This window comes from Tursiops truncatus, chromosome 11 (assembly GCF_011762595.2).
Source record: "Tursiops truncatus isolate mTurTru1 chromosome 11, mTurTru1.mat.Y, whole genome shotgun sequence".
Classification (NCBI taxonomy): domain Eukaryota; kingdom Metazoa; phylum Chordata; class Mammalia; order Artiodactyla; family Delphinidae; genus Tursiops; species Tursiops truncatus.
In genome coordinates this window covers 43,184,355-43,205,694 of record NC_047044.1, presented here as the reverse complement: position 1 = coordinate 43,205,694, position 21,340 = coordinate 43,184,355, and the positions used below count along the sequence as shown (strand labels likewise).

General features: G+C 34.5%; 1 long non-coding RNA gene across 1 annotated transcript in view; it reads left to right on the top strand.

Annotated features, from left to right (window-relative positions):
• The window catches only part of LOC141275845 (uncharacterized), a 194,760-nt gene extending 174,032 nt beyond the window's left edge, over nucleotides 1-20,728 (top strand). The window contains exon 5 of the long non-coding RNA XR_012324290.1: nucleotides 20,701-20,728. This is a non-coding gene — a long non-coding RNA (uncharacterized lncRNA). The remainder of the gene's footprint in view (nucleotides 1-20,700) is intronic.
• The last annotated feature ends 612 nt before the right edge of the window (nucleotides 20,729-21,340 follow it).

Genomic DNA, 21,340 nt, shown 5'->3' with positions numbered 1-21,340 from the left:
GATGGCATTTATTAAAGACAGGACATGACAGGTCGACATTAGAGGAGGTGTGGGATAGAGATACTGAGTTCATATTTTGTACTTTGTGCCTACAATACCTTTGGGACATTCAACTTGACTGTGTTCTAAGCCGTCTGGAGGCCTATCAGGGTGGTGCAGGTGTGAATTGTAGGTTTGAAAACATTAAGGCAGAGTGGATAATTACTGTACTATCACGGCAAAGACTGAGATTGTTCATCAAGGAATGTGAAGCAAGAGAAGTACAGGGCCGTAGGCGGAAGACTCGAGGGTGCATGCCCTCAAGATGGAAGTGGAGGTGGACCAGCTAGAGGATGGATCCTGGTGTATCACAGCATCTACCCCCACTGAAAAGTAAACCCAGGAATTGGGAATTTTATCATTTTTACTCCTTAGAACCTAGAATAATGCCTGGCACAAATAGCTTCTCAATAAATCCATATGCTGTTGAAGGAAGGAATGAATGAAGCCAGATCCCCATAGGAAATTCTCAAAAATACAGATTTTTATTGTAATAGATATGTGAAAGATGAATCCTTTGGCTTTTTTCATTTTAACCCTCAGGAATACCCACCTTTATAATGCAGATATATAAGGAATGCATCTTTAATTTTCTCCCTTTCCTTTGATGTTAGACAAGTCATTCAGAAAACAAAGGGATTGCACTGGGGAAGTTAAGTTTTGGGAAGTGAATTACTTATGGGGGACATTCTCAGTTTGGAAGCAAACGGCGAACAAAAGCCTTCTAGTCCACACCAGAGCACATCTAATTTATTTTTGGTTAAAAATTTTCTTTTACACTAAACTAAGTTATTTGGTTAGTTTTATAATTCTCCCTCCCTGTGCAAATAAGAATATAGCATTTCCCTAAAGGAACACAAACTACAATTAAACGAATTCTCTCTTTAAATGAGTTGGGGAAAATAATGTGAAAAGGACGTTCTAAGGAATACACTATAAAGTTTTGGTCTATAAAAACAAAAAATGTAAATATGGTTAGATATGCAAGAAAACTAATAAGTAGTCCTTTCTGAAATATTTTCAGAGTATTGTTTAATCTGCTAATATCAGTAGGAATTTTGTACATATACATTTCTTAAAAGTATGAATAGGGCTTCCCTGGTGGCGCAGTGGTTGAGAGTCCGCCTGCCGATGCAGGGGACACGGGTTCGTGCCCCGGTCCGGGAAGATTCCACATGCCGCGGAGCGGCTGGGCCCGTGAGCCATGGCCGCTGAGCCTGCGTGTCTGGAGCCTGTGCTCCGCAACAGTAGAGGCCACAACGGTGAGAGGCCCGCGTACCGCAAAAAAAAAAAAAAAAAAAAAGAAAAAAGTATGAATAAAACCAATTGATATCAGGACATCAATTTAACAAAGGGTTAGAATCTTAGAATCTGTTTACTAGGGTTGCAAATACATGTAGAGATGACTGGCTTCCAGGTAAAGAAAACATGAATATTTAACATAGCATAGAAGTGAGCAATGTTTTTGTTCTTGTAAGTATATTAAACTAGTATTTCAAGACTACAGTATTGTCTGTATAACTAATGCAATATTTAATGATATTATTTAATGATTCAGCAAGTACCCATCTTAACTACAGAGCTGTTCTAAAAGGTTAATCTTTACCAATATTTTAAAAGGTGTGACATTGATTGTAATTGGGAGAAACGGGGCACAGTTTGCCTTGATATAGGCATGGAGGTGCTCAGCATTGCTTCAAGACACAGCCAGAAATGGTATAAATTTACAAAGGAATGGAAAGATAACTTGAAGTTAATTGCATATATTACTAAAACAGAAGCATTCATTCTAATTATTTAAGGACAGAATTGATCTCCTCCCCTTTCATGTACGCTAACATACTGCATTCTTAGTAATATTCATCAGTGTGAAAGACTGGGAGAAGAAATAGTTACCAAAAATATGATTGCAATACTTTACTGTCCTTCAGAGGACCTGTGAGAAATCACGGAGCAAAGGATAATAATTATGCATTTAAAATGATTAAATACTAATACTACAAACCTCACAAGTGATGAAATGATGAAATAAATTGCTGGTACTTCCATCCAGACACATTTAGATTAACGGGATGTCTGTAAGACAGTTTGATAAATGCCTTGTTCTTACACAGTACAGCACTGACCAGAATTCAAGAGCCTTTGTCTCTGGTACCCTCTTTATTAATTGGCTGGTATCTGTACATGTATTAGAACCATGCTGTGAAGTTAACGAAAGCTTCTCATTCAGACTCACATAAATAGGTGGTTGTATAATTCAGAGTTTTAAAACATGTCAGAGTGGCACAGTAAAATTAATGGCTATGCTGTAGATATTAATGATAATTATTAAATGGAAAATATTTTTTCTCTATCTAAAAGATGTGTCTGCATCAGAGGAAGATATCATTTACATAGGATAATTGAAATGTTAATTCAGCTTTTCATTAAATTGTATTTATCTTTTCACATCAAAATATTATGTCAAATTTAGATATATCATATTTTAGGTAACTTTTTACTATAGATATTTACCGTTTAACATAGGATGAAAACAGATTGAAGTGAAATACAATATTTTCTTAAAATTTTCTTTTCAAGTTGACATAAAAAATATGTATTACCATAAATTCTTCTGAGACAAACACCCTCAGTTTTTGTGCATTGTGGGCAAATACTTAAAATATTTCAAATAACAGTAAATTATCAGAGATAACCTGTGATAAAGGAAGGAAAGAAATTCCCCTTGGTTCAGATAGCTAATATATATCCCTATTCCACAACCACTTCATACCAGCCAATACATAGAGATTAAAACCTTACTCTATTTCAGTTTCTATATCTATGAAACCCCAGTACATTCCATATAATGATTAGCTTCATTACTTTATTTGTTGTATTTTTCTATTAGTTTCCACCAAAGTGGAACAAAACGTTGTTTTAAAACAAAGCTCTATATTTATTGTCTAGCTGAAAAGCATAATAATTTTCTCTTCAAAGAAAAAAAATCCTTTTGAAATGATCCAAGGAAATTGTGAGGAATAAGCTACTACTTTAAGTGCTCTTTTTCCCATAAATGGAACAAGACACATTCCCCATCCTCACTTCCACACTCCCTGCAATGAGAAATACCAGTGTTCTCTTCTATGTTTTCCAATAGCACCATTATCCTAAAGAACAAGATGCAACTTGTAAGTAAAATGCCCCTTGCCTGACTTCTGGAAAACAAGCTACCTGAGGTTTTTAGAAATCCTCTAAAAAATTACCTGAATAGCATAGCAGAACTAGTAATCCAATAAGATTTAAGCATTGTCTGTCACCTGGATGGATTAGCGGGTGAGGGGGTCATACTGATAGTCTTGGATCTCTTGTATTATTGATTGTCATTGAAGCACATTAAATCATTTATTTTGTAATTATAAGTAATTGATAATTTATCAATATTATAATTTTGAGAAATTAATTTCTCTAAAATACTATAAGACAACTGAGACAATTACTCCAATAAAGAAGAGAGGTAGTCAATTTTCCAAATGTTCTTGATACTAAAGGAATGGTTTTAATTTGCACTTCTTTTTGCCGGTATTTTATCCTTCACCTCTCTCCTATACTTCAAGTTCTGTGGGACAAATTGGGCTGAGCAGAAACAATTATCAGACACATAACCTCTGCACATCATGTTATTTTCTGAATGTACTTGTTCCTTGGGAAAGGAAATGACCATCAGCAGGGCTGAAAGTAAGGCTCTTGGGCATTTTTAGAACAGTGTATCTTCTGTGGGTCGGTTACTACCCACAAGACTGTATGTAGACCTTTACATTTTGCTTCAATACTGTGTCCTCTATGGCTTCTGTCCCCACCCTTATGTCTCTGACCTTGTCTATGATTTCTGCCCCACTCACTCCCTCAGGCTCCACCGTGCACACTTATTATTCATTCTATAAAGACAGGCTAGGGTTGCTCGCCTCAGGCCTTTGAACTTTGAATGATGACTTCAGTCCAGAAAGCTCTTTGTCTCTTACCGCCTTACAGTAGTTAATTATCTCACTTTCAAGTCTACTCAGATGTCACTTTCTCACGGGAGCTACTCTGACAATCCTATTTAAACCATAATCTCCTCACCTGCTTCCACTCCTGAGCTCCTTTATCCTACTCTATGTTTTCTTCCACAGCCCTTAGCACATTCTACCTTACTAGAACTTTATTTTTATTGTATTTATTATTATCTATTAGATATGTCTAGATTATCTATTTGATATGTCTACCTTATGTATTTCAAATTCCTAGAAGAGGGCCCCGCACATAAAGTTCAAAAATATTTTTTGAATGAATTAATTTAATTAAAGACAGTTGTTTAGACTCAAAATGACAACATGAGCACATCTTAAAATAAATCACAAAATACTGGAAAGCTTAGAATGTTTCAAATGAATATGATTGCAGTTATCATTTATTCCATTTGCTCATTTTGCAGCTAAATCATCAGAACTTGTGAGGTTAACTGATTACTAAGAATCAACAAGCATCTGACTTTTAGTCTAGGTTTTCAGGAGACCTCCAGTTTCCTGAAGCACATCACTCAAATCACAATCACATGTATTCATTGTTTAAACTATCACGACCAGCTTATTATAGTAGAATTTAACACATTTCTCTCTGGATTGTTCTTAAACACCTCCTTTCTTTAGCCTTTAAGAAGGCTAGGGTTCCTTTAAGTTGTTTTGGTTTTGTAAACCTCCTATTTTACGTCCAGTAGAATCCAAGGTTGCTTCTCGCTTAGATCTCATGATCTCTGAGAGAGCGCCCCCAAATACACACTTTGACTGCATAGCAAAATTATATTCTCTGAAGTTGCTTATATTAATTAAGGTTCATAAACATAGAAACTGACTTTGGTTAGTAGACGTAAAAAATAACAGGATGGTAAACTGGACTCTGATTAGAGTTTCAGCAGTACATACAAAGAACATGAACAACACAAGAGGTGCCAAGAAGACCCATAGCTTGGGGTGTTGGATCACCTGCTAAGACATGTACAACAGTTTTTTCTGCCCTTAGCTTTCTCCTCTGTATTAGGCTGTAACAAAAAGGAGGCAGAAAAAATCCTAGAGGGGATTCCTTTGCAGCAGTCTCTCAGAATGATGTGCATCCTCCCTATCGGGAGTGGGGGGGGGGGGTGAGGGGCGGTGGTGTTCCCTTCTCCACGGTGAAGGAGAGGGGAGTAAAGGCAACCTTTCAGAGACATCCATGACAGGAGTCTCCTGAAGGCTGAGGATCATGGGGGCCTGTAACTGACTCACACGTGAGAGTCTGAGGCCAGAACTACGGCTGAAGCTGACTTGGCTTGAGTGCAATTTAAAGGGAGTTACACTGAGAGGTGCCGCATTTCCATTGAAGGAGGGCAAAGGTGCAGGAACCCAATCAGTGCCTAGGGAAGGCTGCCCGCCTAGGACTAGCTCGAAAGGGATTGTGCCAAATAAAGCAACCAGGAGGGACAAAGGTTAGGGTACAAAGCAACATAGATACTGGAGCTAGAATGAACTTTACACTTTTTGGCCTGCCATGGAATTAAATGTTGCATAATACAGTTCATTCTTGATAATATCACATTCATTTATGAGAGAGATAATGAGAAAAATGAGAAAGTCTTTTGATAGCATATTATTAAACAAAAAAAATAAAACCCTTAGACATATCCTGTTTATAGGCCAAGATTTATGGACATTTGTTATATAAACATAGGCCAAGATTTATGGACATTTGTTATATAAACATCGTTCCTTTATTTGTGATAATTTTGTGTTTGACAACCTGCAGCTACATTCCTAGGTCTTGATACCATATGGCCTTTTGTATTTCATCCCCAAAGATAATTTATATAAGATATAATACAATAAAAGAAGAAAAGAAATTATGCACACTTGCTACTTTCTAACATTTCTATTAAATAATAGAGAAAGCCCAATACTCAGTGTCCCAAATTAGGAAATTACATTTGTATATCATCAAATAAAAATCATTTAGGTCATAAATCATGGTGTCAGAACATCTCATCTCTTTGAAAGCAGTGATAAATTTGCATCCACACAGCTTGACTATGAAATAAGAGTATTTGTTTCCCTGTCTGACCTTGAAGGAATTTGAAACAAAATTAAAGAAATCTCAGAGGTTTAAAACTAAGAAACATCAATATTATCTTCAGTAGGAAAAAAAGAGATTTTAACAAAATTAGCACTTTTGACTGATTGTTGGCTATTGGTTCTAAGTGTTAATCTAGCCACATAATAAAAAGTTCTAAGTTTATTAATTACAAGAAAAGAAATATATGGTTACCATTCATGATATTTGTTAAATATTCTAATAAATATATAATATGTTATCATTATAGGATTTACTCAGTGACTCCTATTAACAGTACTCTCATATACACAAATATATGGGCCTATTTATCATTTATCTTCTCTTATGTCTTAGTGACTTTTATTTTTCTCTTCTGTATTTATTCTTTTATTTTATGACCAATTTATTTTTTAAATTTTAATTTGAAAACTATTTACATTTAGAGAAGAGTTGCAATAATAATGCAATGAACTTCCATATATCTTTCACCCATTGTTATTACTTTATCTTCTTTGCTTTTTATCTCTGATAAAAGTGATACAAATATAATAGTAAATATTATTATTGTGTGTGTGTTCTTTATTTATGGAACCATTTGAAAAAAAATGTTGCAAACTCCATGTCCTTTTATCCCTAAATACTGTAGCATGTATCTCCTAGGAATAAAGATAATCTCCTTATACTTGTAGGCAACAATTGGGCTCCTACTTGCTGAATACCAAAACTGGACAAACGTCCATGCCTAGTAACAGGCTATAGAAGAAGGTCTTTAACACTACATTTACAGGAAAGTAAAATTAATTAAGAGCTCACTGACTCTGCAACAGGTTCAGAGGAAGAGGGTAAAGCAGAAGCCAGCTGTGCATGACCAATTTCTCCTTCTTAATTTTTTTTAACATCTTTATTGGAGTATAATTGTTTTACAATGGTGTGTTAGTTTCTGCTTTATAACGAAGTGAATCAGTTATACATATACATATATCGCCATATCTCTTCCCTCTTGCATCTCCCTCCCTCCCATAAGTCATAGCAAGATCCTTTTTGACCCACCTCCTAGAGAAATGGAAATAAAAACAAAAATAAACAAATGGGACCTCATGAAACTTAAAAGCTTTTGCACAGCAAAGGAAACCATAAACAAGACAAAAAGACAACCCTCAGAATGGGAGAAAATATTTGCAAATGAAGCAACTGACAAAGGATTCATCTCCAAAATTTACAAGTGGCTCATGCAGCTCAATATCAAAAGAACAAACAACTCAATCCAAACATGGGCAGAAGACCTAAATAGACATTTCTCCAAAGAAGATATCTTATTTGGCAAGAAGATATTGCCAACAATCACATGAAAGAATGCTCAACATCCATCATTAATCATTAGTGAAATGCAAATCAAAACTACAATGAGATATCATCTCACACCGGTCAGAATGGCCATCTTCAAAAAAAATCTCCTCCTTAATTTGACAGTATGTTAAGTCATGGTTTAACCCCTTGGGAAAAGAGTGTGAAGGTGGAGAGCTGCCAGAAGGGTTACACAGTGCATTAGTGGAGCTATGTGGATAAAAACACCAATAGCATAAAAGAAGCTTGTGTTATAAAATGTATCATATATTTGCAATGTTGTGAAGTTTTACTGTGTTGAGGAGACTAAATATATGAACATACCTTTCACTAAAAAAAAAAAAAAAAAATGCAAATGGTCCTTAACCATAGATAAGCTACTGGTTCTTTCTTGCATTCATAATAAAAAGAAATGTAAATCAAAACTACTCTATGATATAATTTCTCACCTATTAGTTTGGCAAATATTAAAAATTTGAAAACATACTCTGGTGACACACCAGTGGAAACATAGGCACTCATACATCACTAGTGGGAGTACAAAATTTGGACAGAAAAGTCATAATATCTAGCAAAATTACATAAGCTTGTACCCTTTGGTCCAGTAATCTCACTTCTAGAAATATATCTCAAACGTATGTCGGCAAAAGCACCACCAAGAATATACTCTAAAGACAAAAAGAACTGAAAAAGAAAGTATCTGCTTATAGTATTGTTTTGTTAGTGTTGTTAATATCATTTTGAGAGTGTTGTGAATATTGTGGAATAATGCAAATGACTAATCGTGTTGAGAACTAAGATTTTCTTTGTGGAAGTACAGAGGAACAGATGTAACATTAACAAGGTTAAGTAAATATCCTTTAGTACTAAATTTGAATTAGAAATATTAGGAATTAGTAATATAAAACTCATGAAATATCTGTAGCTCTTAATATATACTGTATATTATATATTACAGGAAATGATTAAGTCTTGAATAGGAGATATACAACATGAGCTTGGGACATCTTTTCACACCAGAAAGCAAGTAATATAAATGATTTGAGCTAGGAGGAATTATATTGACACTCTTTTGCCTAGTTCTTAGGATACTAATCTACCACATCCACTACCAGACAATTCTGAGGAAACCTCATTAATAAGCCTGCTGTGCCGGACTACAGACAATGGGGGTGGGAAAGATTACTACAGAGAGTTTGAAATCTGGCCATGTTCTCAGGCAGCTTTATGTGATGAAAGATGTTGACAATTAGATAATGTTCTTATGGCAACATCACTGCTCCATGAACTTCTGAGAGAGATTTGGCAATAATGAAAATAGATAGCATGTAACTAGCATTTACTATGTGCAAGAGAGTTTTGAGGACTTTCCCTATATCTACTAATTTAAAACTCACATTGACCCTGGGATGTACACATTAGTATTATTAATAGAGTCATTTTACAGATGAATAAACTAAGATGCAAACAGATTAGGTAGTTTACTTCAGGTCATAGAGCTAGTAAGTGGTACACCCAGGCTCTAAATCCAGGCAGTGTGAATGTAGCACCCATGCTCTTAATCACCATTTTATACTATCATCCAGCACAGCTCAGTCATGCTTTATGAGGAGCCATTGACTCTATACATGTCTTAGCAAATACCATCACTTAGGAAAGAGTGTTTAGAAATGTAAAAATGTTTTAACATAGTGCCATGTGTAAAAGAACAGTCTTGCTGCCATTTTTTTTCTTTGTTCACAACACTCCCAGCACAACACACATACACAAAAGTCTCTTTTCCTTTCTAAGAACTTCAAATACATGTTATTTAATTGAGGAAAAACCTCTGAGTCAGTGGAAAGTTTATAATTTAACTCTAAGTCACTTGAACTGGTATGTAAAACTTTCTAGAGAATAGAGATTAAGTTACCCACCAACTATCACCAAGAAAGAAATTAATATAGCTGAGATATGAATCTGTGATTCTTAGATACTAAAGCCCATACGTATGTTTAAATACTGCTACATTATCTCTTACTGTGAGTCAGTTACATAATATCTGTTTATAATATCCTTACTGCGCAAGGATATTATAAACAGAAAATGGATATATAACTCCTACCTAAAAGATTCAAATGCACAGTAGTATTACTTTTTCACTTTTCCTTTCATCATCATATTAATGTTCAACCATCCATTTATTCACATTTTGCTTTTTAGCTTACAGTGATGATGATGATGGTAAGGGTAATAAAATTATAGAAGGGTAAAGAGAAAGAAGAGAAGGCAAATAGAAAAGATATTAATCTTCCTTTTTTTTTCCTGTTACTCCTATAAGAGATAAGTGTTTCACTATAAGGAAACAAATAGAGGCTATAAGTGAGGAATACAAATGTCAGATGTAAAATAATCATGTTCCTGTGGCCCCTAGATAATTAGGCATGCAATTTACTTATTTTAATAGACATAAAGACTTGGGTGTTTCTCCCAAGGCATCCTGCCTTCTGAGATGGCCCGCACTCTGTCTATGGAGTGCGTATCTCCCTGAATAAACCTGCTTTCACTTTAAAAAGAAAAAAGACTTGCGTGTTGTTGCCTTTCTCCAGAGGGTCTGAGGATTTGGTTCAGTAAAAGTCCTGCGCTGTTGACAATGAGAGTGAATATACTTTGTCTGCTGTTATAATGGTATCTCATAAGATAGCACCAGAGATTTTTTCCAAAGTTTACTTCTGTAGCAGAAATATCTCTTAAGAATGGCCTTCCATTAGTTGTTAAATAATTCTTGTTTCAAACAGTTTTCTGCAGGTTGAGCTGTCCACATTTTATAAATCTAATAAAAGTATTTATGGAATAATCTCTGCTTACTTATGGAAATAAAGTTTGAATTGATGAGTAAATTGGGTGAAAGATTTTCCAACCCTTATGTATCCTCTGAGAGTAACTGCTTCAACTGTTTTCTAAAATGCATGTTTCATTTACATCCATTTTGATAATTACCTTTTTACTTTCCACGATATAGAAAACCGGTTTAAGTAGATATAATCTAGCACTTGTGTGACAGAATCCTAATTGTCCCTAAGAGTAGATTGAAGTTCCAGGTTTCCTGAGTAACATTAATGCCACTTATCTTTAGAGTGCAGTATTCTTTACAAGAACAAGCATCTTCTGGCAGCTTTATTAATGGATTATGTACAGTAATAGTTCTGTTTTTAAAAAATGGTAAATGGGACTGAAAACTGTTGGCATATCTGGAAGCCTCTATGTCTCTAATGCACCTCAGTGATGATAAGCTTATTATTCTCAATTACCTAATATAAGAATCCATTAGAGTGTAAATGTAAATGCTATGATGCTGTGAACCTCTTCATATAATTAATGTTTCTGAAGTTTATCAGAGATATTACAACTCTTATAACCATGTCACTAACGTTCATATAGGCAACATATGACATAACTAACAGGAATATGCTCGGTACCTTTAGCAGTCCATTTGGAATGTGGCTTAGCTGTCTAGTCCTTACTGATAACCAAGTTCTAGAAATCAGTTACTGATCCGTGATTATCACATTCAGATGCCTATACATCAATTGCATGAAGATTTTTGTCATTTAAGTACTTTATAATGAAAGGATTAATTGAGAATCATTGAACCATACCATGGAATAAAGGCATAATTTGAATAGAGAGTTCACGTAGAATAATTATATACAAACATGTAAGAATTAATCTCCAGTGTGGTTCTTAACTTCCAAACCCTTCACATTGGGTTTGAAGAAACACTTAATAAGATATAACTGAGGAAAATATTCCTAGCAATATTCCATTCATGCCTTTTTTTCCCCAATGTGTCTTGATTTCATGTTTTCTTCTGTAAGTATTTACTGCAAATTGCATTATATTTTCAGATTCTGCCTGTATTTGGTCAATGTTTAAAGCTTAGTGACATTATTGATATGGGTTTCACTTTCTCTCTTTTTATTACACAGGGGGGTCACTTGACCATCTATGAATAACAAACTAGTTCTTGGTCATTTACTTGGGGATAAATCACAGCTAGGCATGTTGAAGAAATCCACACTGTCTAACAAAGAATTGTGAAGTCACAGATCAGCTCTGTAAAGTAAAGGAATTTACGGTGCATTTAATCTGCAACTTGAGTTGTAAAGTATTGTCAACATTAAGTGGCTTTAACTTGCAACCTGATAGGACCAGTGAAATAAGGCAAGTGTGCATTTAGGCTTGAGCAACTATATTTGGGCAGCAGATTTGGGTGATGTGAGAAAGATGTATTAAAAAAAATTAAAATCAAGTGAAATTAAGTATGCAAAGGGGGTCAAAATATGCAAATAGTTTTATTTAGTGATTTTAATAAAATAAGAGTATAATAGTGAAGCTATAAAAGAAATATGATAATGGATACAACCATAATTAAAATCATCTCTGGCATGAAAAATTATATAAACAAATAATTTTTTAAAATTTGAGTATTTCTCATGGACCAAAGAAATCTTGAAAACTCAGATGCTAAAAATAAATAGTGTGTAATCAGTACTTTCAAAGAAATTAAATGATAACTATTAAATAATTATACTGGTGTTTAAACAAAATAAAATGAATCTCAGGGCAGCCGATAAAAATAAATCTTGTCAGTTTTATTAGGCAATGGATTCAAATCAGATTGGGGGCTTCCCTGGTTGTGCAGTGGTTGAGAGTCCGCCTGCCGATGCAGGGGACACGGGTTCGTGCCCCCGTCCAGGAAGATCCCGGATGCCGCGGAGCGGCTAGGCCCGTGAGCCATGGCCGCTGAGCCTGTGCATCTGGAGCCTGTGCTCCGCAACGGGAGAGGCCACAACAGTGAGAGGCCCGCGTAACGCAAAAAAAAAAAAAAAAAAAAAAAAAATTGAAAGAAAACTTTTTTTTGTTTTAAACATATTAAAAGCTTATATTTTTGCTATTGGTAATACTCTTGACAAAATTATTTATTGAATAAATATCTGAGTACCTACTATTTGCAATAATTTTATAAAGTGAATCAAATATCTAGAAGAAAATATTAAGTATTTTAAAGAAAAACATTCTTCAAGAATTAATATTCAATGTAAGTAAACTAAAATAGTTACAGTATTCTTCAAAAAGAAGACAAAAATATACTACACTATGTAAAATTATTAAAATAGCAGTAATGAGGGTTAACATCATGAATATTAAACTATATTACAACCAGAAATAAGAGAATATGAGACTAATAAATAGCAAAGTGTCACAAAAATAAAATGCAATGACTGAGAAAGGAACCCTCACATATCATTGTGATGAGAAAGGGAGGGTTATACATGATATTAGAAGAACCTGTTAAGGTCTGAAGAAAAATAAACTCAACCTACACTCTTCAAATAATTTCCATACACATAAAAGTTAAATGTAAAAATATACATTAAAACTATAAACTAATGTAATTATTGATTTTTAAATGTTGGAAAATAGATAATTTTCCAATATTAACACTCAAAGGAAAAATAATCCCAAAGTGAAGAAAAGGATAGATATAAGAATATGAGCACAAAAACTTCCTGTACTTAAAAGGTAGCAACATGGAGGTGGCTTGCAATCACTATGAGTTTAAGAGGTTGTTATTTCCACTGTAAAACGGTGATATAAATTAATAATAAAGAAACTGAGAACAATATTTACTATAAATGGTAAATGATCAGTCTCACTAATAAGGAAAGAAATATTTAATATTGGAATACTATTTTCATAAATTCATAAATTAAATTAGCATAATATGTTAAATGAAAATGTACAGGGTTGTACCACAGTTTGAGAAGTCAGGGGAGGAATCTGATACTTACATTGATGTTTAACAGAGATCTGAATGGCAAGAAGGAGCCAGCCTGAGAAAGTTAAGCAGAAGTATATTTTAAGCAGAGAAAATACTTTTTTGCAAAGACCCGAAGATGGAAACAAGCTCGCTAAAAATCAAGAAACCAAAATCATTCCAGTAATTTGGGCACAAAATATGTAAGGAGAGAGTAATTCAAGCTGAGGTCTGAACATTTAGCAGGAGCCAGTATATATACGGATTTTAAGTCTAGAAAGATTTTGACAATCATTTTAAGAAAATAGTAAAAAATTTTAAGTAGGGATTGGCGTGATCTGATTTAACTTTTAGGCCATTATTCAGATTACACTGTGGACAACAGAAGGAAAGGGCAAGAAGGAAAGCAGGAAAGTTTGTAAACAGACTTTTACCATGATCTTAACAAGAAATCACAATGACTTGAATTAGGGTAACAATAGTGGGAATGGTAAAAAGTATATGGAAATATACATGGGTCTACATGACTTGCTCGTGGGTTAGATATAAGAAGTGAGTAAACGAGCGTAATCAGGTTAGAATCGTGATTTTTTTGTTTAAGCTACAGAGAAGACTGTGATATCCTTACTGAAATGGGGGGCTGAGGCAGAAGGAGGTTTGAGGACTAAAGGTAAGAGTTCCCTTTTGGTTACACTCAATTTGAGATAGTACACATCCAAGTGGAAATGATATAGACAGCTCGATTATAAGTCTGGGGTTCTGATGAGAATTTAGGGCTTAAGATACAGACCTGGGATTCAGGATCCAAGTTCAATATTTAGATTTAGGAGTTATCAGCATATTAATTTCGTGCCTATGCTGTAGTACTTTTATTCAGTTAAAATAATGTAATTAACATCTAATTTACTTCAAGTCTTCATTCTAATTTCATATAAACTATTTATTTTCATATATAATATTTCATATTTTTATATAAAACATTGACCTGTTGGTATCTATGAGAGTTAATGTAATACCAAATATTGCTCTACTTTTATAATTCAAGTACTTCCTATCAAAGTAGGTATACTTCAATTTCAGATATTTTTTCACTATGACATTTTATCAATAGTCATCTGGCAGCTAGGCCTTTTCAGATATGAGAAGGAAATAGATAATTCTAAAGTTACCTGTGACAGATACTGTATTGAATTGATTAATGAGTTCATTCTGCTTTTCAGTTCACCATGAGCTCTAATTCATCATCATGGATTAACATTAAGATTACTAAAAATTCTACAGAAGAATGTTTATATGTAAGCTCAATGATCAACTCTAGCCCTGCAGATGTATAATTTGAAATATGATGTCACTATACTGAGAAAATACCTAATTTAGTTTTCATGTATTCTCAGAATTAGATAATAAGATTTATAACTCCCATTTTCTCATTAGAGTTGCAAATAAATACACACTTTCTCCAAATCCAGAAATAAGAAAATGGTCTCCTTCAATATAATTTAAGTTGCTGATTTGCAATAAAAATAAGCCTGGCATTTTAGCTAATCACATTTTACCCCATATATTATTCATTTAGCAATTACTGCCATCATCTGTAGATTCTTGAGGAAGAAACATGGGAAAATATGTTGGGAGAGAGTTAGAAAGGAGGAGGTATTTTGAAATAGGAAATTTTAAAAAGAAAAAAAGATTGGGAACTTGCAGTGGCACAGAAGTAGAGGTAACTTTAAATAATGATTTATTTCTGGGGAAGATTTGGAGGAATGGTTGGACACTGCATCAGGGTGTTTGGGAAAACCAGAGACTTGATTAAGAATTAGGGTTAAGGAAAGAAAGAGAAAAAAACGAGGGTGAAGAACTTTCCTCTAGTGCTCCATAAGTTTTGCATTATGAATTATATTTACATAGAAAATATTTGGGCTTTAAAATGTGTATAGGAGATTTATACAAAGTGCCTTATGTTACCTCATCTGTTAAACTCACTTGCTACTACACACCTGAGTAGTGATCATGGGATTCATCCCTGTCAGCAGGGGCAAAATGATCCCTCTTTTTGAGACATGTACTTTGATTGCATCCCTATATTTCATTTTAAAAACAAGGATACTATTTATAAATTAAATGCAGTGTAAAACTCAATATTTTCATTGTGTTAGCCTTACCATTTTCAGTTTTCAAAAACTTGGGAGCTTTGCATATATGAACCCTGCCAAAGTCTTTATGAGAATTCTATCATTTCAAACGAGTAATACTCTCACACACTACGTTGTATATTGGACAGTTATATTTAGGTTTAAAATATTCTCCTTTTTTGCTCTCCTGATTATGCTTCTGTTAATGCAATTTAAAAGCAATAATCTTAGAAAGAAATATTTCTTTTTTAACATATCCTCCTTTAGAGAAATACCCCTTTTCATTATGGCATCACTCTATGCATTAGAAGCTAAATTTGTTTGCTTCATGAGAACAAACGTGGGAACGACAGAGATGTATAAAAATTAACTGCTGGCTTCTGAGCAGTAGCACTAATACCACAATGAAACTCAAACTGTTTAATTTTTTGGCAACTGAATAGACAGTTGCCAGCAAGTGATCCTCATTTTTCCTGACATCCCATTTCTGTCTCTTTTCCTATCACCTACCACTGTGAATTTATAATTGCTAACAAAGCACTGCAGTACATTTGCCAGATTTAAAATGGATTTCATGGCACACTGATGCAATTACATGCCCTTTCTTCAAAGGCTAAACGTGTGTCAGCTCCACAATGCACCACATGGCAACAGACAGCGATATTTGACTGACTGGTCTGCTAAGTTAGTGAAGAGTGTCACTCTGCTCTCATATACTTCTGCCTAAACGGGGGGAATTACTTTACAATGGGAAAGAAATAAAGGACTTTCATTCTGCTGATTTAGTTATCTACAAAAGCTGGGAAAGGTCACGCAATTCTTTTGAGTCTCGTGCAGATTAACAAACATCACTGATTTCAGGCGAGTCACATAAACACTCTTATCTCACTTTCTTTGTTTATAACTGGAGATGCTAGGACTTCAAGATCCCCTTTATAAATACCAAGTTCTTGTTGTTCAGTATTAAAGGTTAAGCAGTCCTGCAGGTCTGCCTGAGAAGAATCAGTAAAGCAGAGAGCTTAAGCAATTATTTACTGTCCACAGGGTGTAATATACAAGTTGTTACATTAACAGAAACATTTTAAGAGCTAAATGTGTCCAGAAAGCTTATAACAGTCCTGGCTCAATTATATATCCATAAAAACCTGAAGCAGGGCCAGAGACTAGTGCTTGGGACAACTTGTCAAAACTGGTTTCCTGATTCGCTCTTCTCTTAGGCAGTATCATTTCCTTGTTCATTATTTCAGGCTTCTTCAGAGTCACAAATTAAAGTGTTATTACTTGCATACATTACTCTCGAGGTGACTTTGATGTTAAGCTGGGACTTCTCGTGCTGGCGTCATTGCCTGAAAAAAGGTCAAATTTCTTCCTCCATCCATCCCCAGGGAAGTGACACAAAACAGAAATACTGGCAGTTAGCTAGGTACAGGCATCCCTGCTGGAGCAATGGTCCTGATTGTAGATCACCAACTGCTTGGAAATATGTACTGAGAAGTTCCACCATTTTGCTTTACCTTCAACTTTGGAAACATAGCTATAGAGTAAGTCTAGTAAATAGCTTCTTTGTGTCAGTAAGAAAAATAACAGACATGTCTTACAGACAAATATAAGTTTTTAAAGATCTGTTAACATTTCCATGCAAATGGGGAACATCCAAAACTTAAATTCTTTGCTGTCATTATCTTTCCTCTACTCTGAATAAAAATAGCCTCTTCTTCCCAGTTCATGACCATTAGCTGAGGTTGCAGTGATGCATCATGGTAGTTTTAGATATGGAATTTAACAGACATCTGAGATCATAAAAGTTCTCCATAAGAAAACAGTGCGAAAGAGAAAAGAAATCTGTTCTTTCTGGATCTGGCTTTTAGAAAATATCATGCCATGTGATAGACAGTATTCAGCCATTTATTGAATTGGACTCCTGCTACAGAAATTTAGAATTTATAACACTGTTACTGTTTCTTAACCTACTTGACACTTAAAATCAATAGGGGTATAAGAATAGAAATGACGATGTTTCTGCAGCCACTGCTTTCAAAGATACTTTGCACAATCTGTAAGCTGTCTTTTCATCATTTCTTGATGAGTTGTTAGGCAGATCCCACAGTGTTTCTTCTTATCTTCCACCCCTCTTTCTATTTTCCATCTTGATCATGCATGTGAAAAAAAAAGTCCATTTCAACACTTTCTCTATCAAAAGATCCAATCCAGAGTAAACAAAACTTTGTTTTTACATCCAATTCAATTCAAAGTTTCTTCTTTGACCCATCTTTCCACTCCAGCTCAGGTCAGCCCCATGCCTAGTGATTTCATATTTCAGAGCGTCAAAGCAGTCAAGAAATCCATACGTAAGTAATAAACTATTGATATAAAATCATTCATGTTGGTAGCAAAGAAAATTTTTTAGTTTTACTAAAATCTAGTATGTATCACTTTTACTAACACTAGTAAATTTTAAAAAATGTATACAATAAATGTGTATGGAGTATTTTTACCTTTAAACTTGTAATTTTGTTTAAACAAAATACACATACAATAAAAGGGATACAATAAGATGCCTGTATCTCCCTTCCACCATCTACTTAATTCCAACCCACAGTTACTTTTCCAAAGGTAAGGACTATAAACAACTCTTTCACATCCTCTAAGAAAAAAGTGTATATATATATTTCATATAAATTGGATTCATACAAATAGATAATATAAACACTGTTCTACACCTTATTTTTTCTCTCTTACACTTTTTCCATATCAGTGCAATCAGATTTCCTTCATTCTTGTTAATAGCTGTATAGTATTCCATTATATGATGCAATTATTTATTCAAGAGGCTGTTTGTTTACTCCCAATTTTTTAAGTTAGTTTTGAATAGTTTTAGGTTTACAGAAAAACAAGCAGAAAGCACATGGAGTTCCCATGTACCTCATCCTCTCCCTCCAGTTTCGCCCATTATTAATATCTTGCGTTAGTGTGGTATGTTTGTTACAATTCATGGGACAAGACTGATACATTATTATTGACTAAAGTCCATAGTTTACATTAGCCCTCACTCTTTGTATTGTAAATTGTATGGGTTTTAACAAATGTATAATGACATATGTTCACCATCACAGTATCTTACAGAACAGTTTCACTGCCTCAAAAATCTCCTATGCTTCTACTATTCATTCCTCTCTCTCTCCTGTTGAACCCCTGACAACTACTATCTTCATAGTTCTGCCTTTTCCAGAATGTTATATAGCTGGAATTATACAGTATATAGCCTTTTTAGACTGGCTTCTCTCTCTTAGGAATATGTGTTAACGTTTCCCTATGTCCTCTCACGTCTTGATAGCACTTGTTTTTTCATCACAGAATAATATTCCATTGTAGGGGAATACTTTAATTTTTTTATCAATTCACCTACTGAAAGACATCTTGGTTGTTTCCAAGTTTTAGCAATTATGAATAAAGTTGCTATGAGCATTTGTGTTCAGGTTTTCGTGTAGACATAAGTATTCAGCTCATTGGGATAAATATCAAGGAATGTGATTGCTGGATCTTTTCTTTCCAGTATGTTTAGTTTTGAATGAAACTGCTAGTCTTCCAGAGGGGCTGTACCATTTTGCATTCCCACCAGCAATAGATTAGAGTTCTGATTGTTCCACATCCTTACCAACATTTAGTGCTGTCAGTGTCCTGGATTTTGGCCAGGAACCTCACCCATGTTGATGGACATGTAAATGTAGATTCTTTTGAAGTCTTTAAGGAGGGTGCTAAAATTTGCCAGTGTTTGTCAGTAAAATATCTTTATTCAGTCCTTAGTTTAATCTGTTTTACACTTCCAGGTTGACAGTTATTTTCTTTCACTTTTACTATCGCTAGTAAATTTTGAAAAGTGTATACAATAAATGTATACAATTTGAACATTTTATTTTGCATAGCAAATGTTTCATCATGGCTTTTTTTTTTTTTTTTTTTTTTTTTTCCCGTACGCGGGCGTCTCACTGCTGTGGCCTCTCCCGTTGCGGAGCACAGGCTCCGGACGCACAGGCTCAGCGGCCATGGCTCACGGGCCCAGCCGCTCAGCGGCATGTGGGATCTTCCCGGACCGGGGCACGAACCCATGTGCCCTGCATCGGCAGGCGGACTCTCAACCACTGTGCCACCAGGGAAGCCCATCATCATGGCTTTTGAACTTGAGGTTCCAACAGACATAACTGTTTTGTAAATTCTGCCTATAGAACCACATGTAGGTGCTTTTGAAGTTACACATTATCAAATTTTCTTTACTTGTGTGGCAAAGATTGTTTTGTCTCCCAAATTCCCAACAGTTGAACTATTGTTTCTTTGTAATACATTGACCATATACGAAATTGCAGCTATTTGACCATTTTCAATCTACGGAAAAAGGCAATTTGAAATGGTTCAACCTAGTATGTTATCTATCTTTTTTCTTTGCCTACTTCAGAGATCAACTCTTTTATATTAATCATATTCATTTTCACCTAGAGATGTATTTGAAAGGATTTCTTTTTATTTCTCCTTCTAGAAATATATTGTTACCTTTATCTGATGATTTGTCTATTTTCAGTTATAAAGATGGCATGTTTAAATATTTCCTCTCCACATTCTATTATCTCCTTCTAGATCTCCAGTTAGATGAGCGCCAGAACTTCTTCCTCTGTTCTTTCTGTATTTAACCTTCATTTTTATTTTTAACCCTTTGTCTCATTGTTTTGCATTTTGTGTAATTTCTTATACCTATCTTCTGATTCATGAATCCCCCTTTTGCTTTGTATAATTTATTTCATCCTTTAAGGATACTTCTGCCCTAGTTTGTTTTTGTTTCTTCTAAGAGCCCTCTTCCATCCTTAGGCAAAACTACCTGGTAATTTCTTTTTATAGTTAACTATTCCTAACTCATAATTTCAATAGCCCCTTTTTAGACACATATTTTACTCTTTTTAGATACATATTTTATATTCTGCTTCTGATGATTTCAATATCTGAATGCTTTGCAGTAAGGTGTTTTTTTGTTTGTTTGTTTTTTTGGCATGTGGGATCTTAGTTCCCCAACCAGGAATCAAACCCACACTCCCCTGTTTTGGAATTACAGAGTCTTAACCACTGGACCGCCAGGGAAGTCCCTTGTTTATTTTTTTCTGCTGGCTCTTTTTTATGGTGTCTTTTTCTGGTAATGATTTTTGACATAAAGTTCAGTGTAACTTTATCTGAAGAAATGTATTGAGACCTAGTTTTAAAATGGCTTTTTCTCCAGAGAAGATTTGCATTTTCTTCTTCCAGGCATCTCAGGAGACTGCCAACCTGGGACCACTCTAAAACAAATTTCAGTTTGAGGTTTCTTGGGACATACCTACTTCGTGAATTCTGCCACTAGCTTTAAGGTATGTGGGTCAAGAGAAGTTATTTTTTTAATGGGAAATATTGTAGCAATATTGGTCACTTTGAAGTTACACATTATTAGGAGATATTTTTTTCACCCTTGTGGCCAGAGCTAAGTGAGCAAGAGAGAGAATAGAAGACAATTTAGAATAGTCAAGAAGTAGGACAACAGAATTATGTAGTTTTCAGGCATTTGTAAGATTTTTTTTCCAATTTTGGATGATATGGGAAAGCTTTGAAATGTTTGGGGGCATGGATAACATATCAGTCTTTAATTTTCAAACGCTTCTACATTGTAAAGAATACACTTATATAAGAGCAAGGATGAAAGTGGAATTACCAGTTAGAATTTTGCAAAAATCTTTGTAAGGAATAACATTGAATTTAGACCAAATGTTAGAAGTAAAAGGATGGAAGTGGTCAGAATCTGTATATATCCTGAATGTAGATTTTACAGATACTTACTTTTAGACTTCATATAGAATGTGATAAAGTTTGTGAAGTCAAGAATGAGTCCAAGGTTTTAGGCCTGATTATGCTG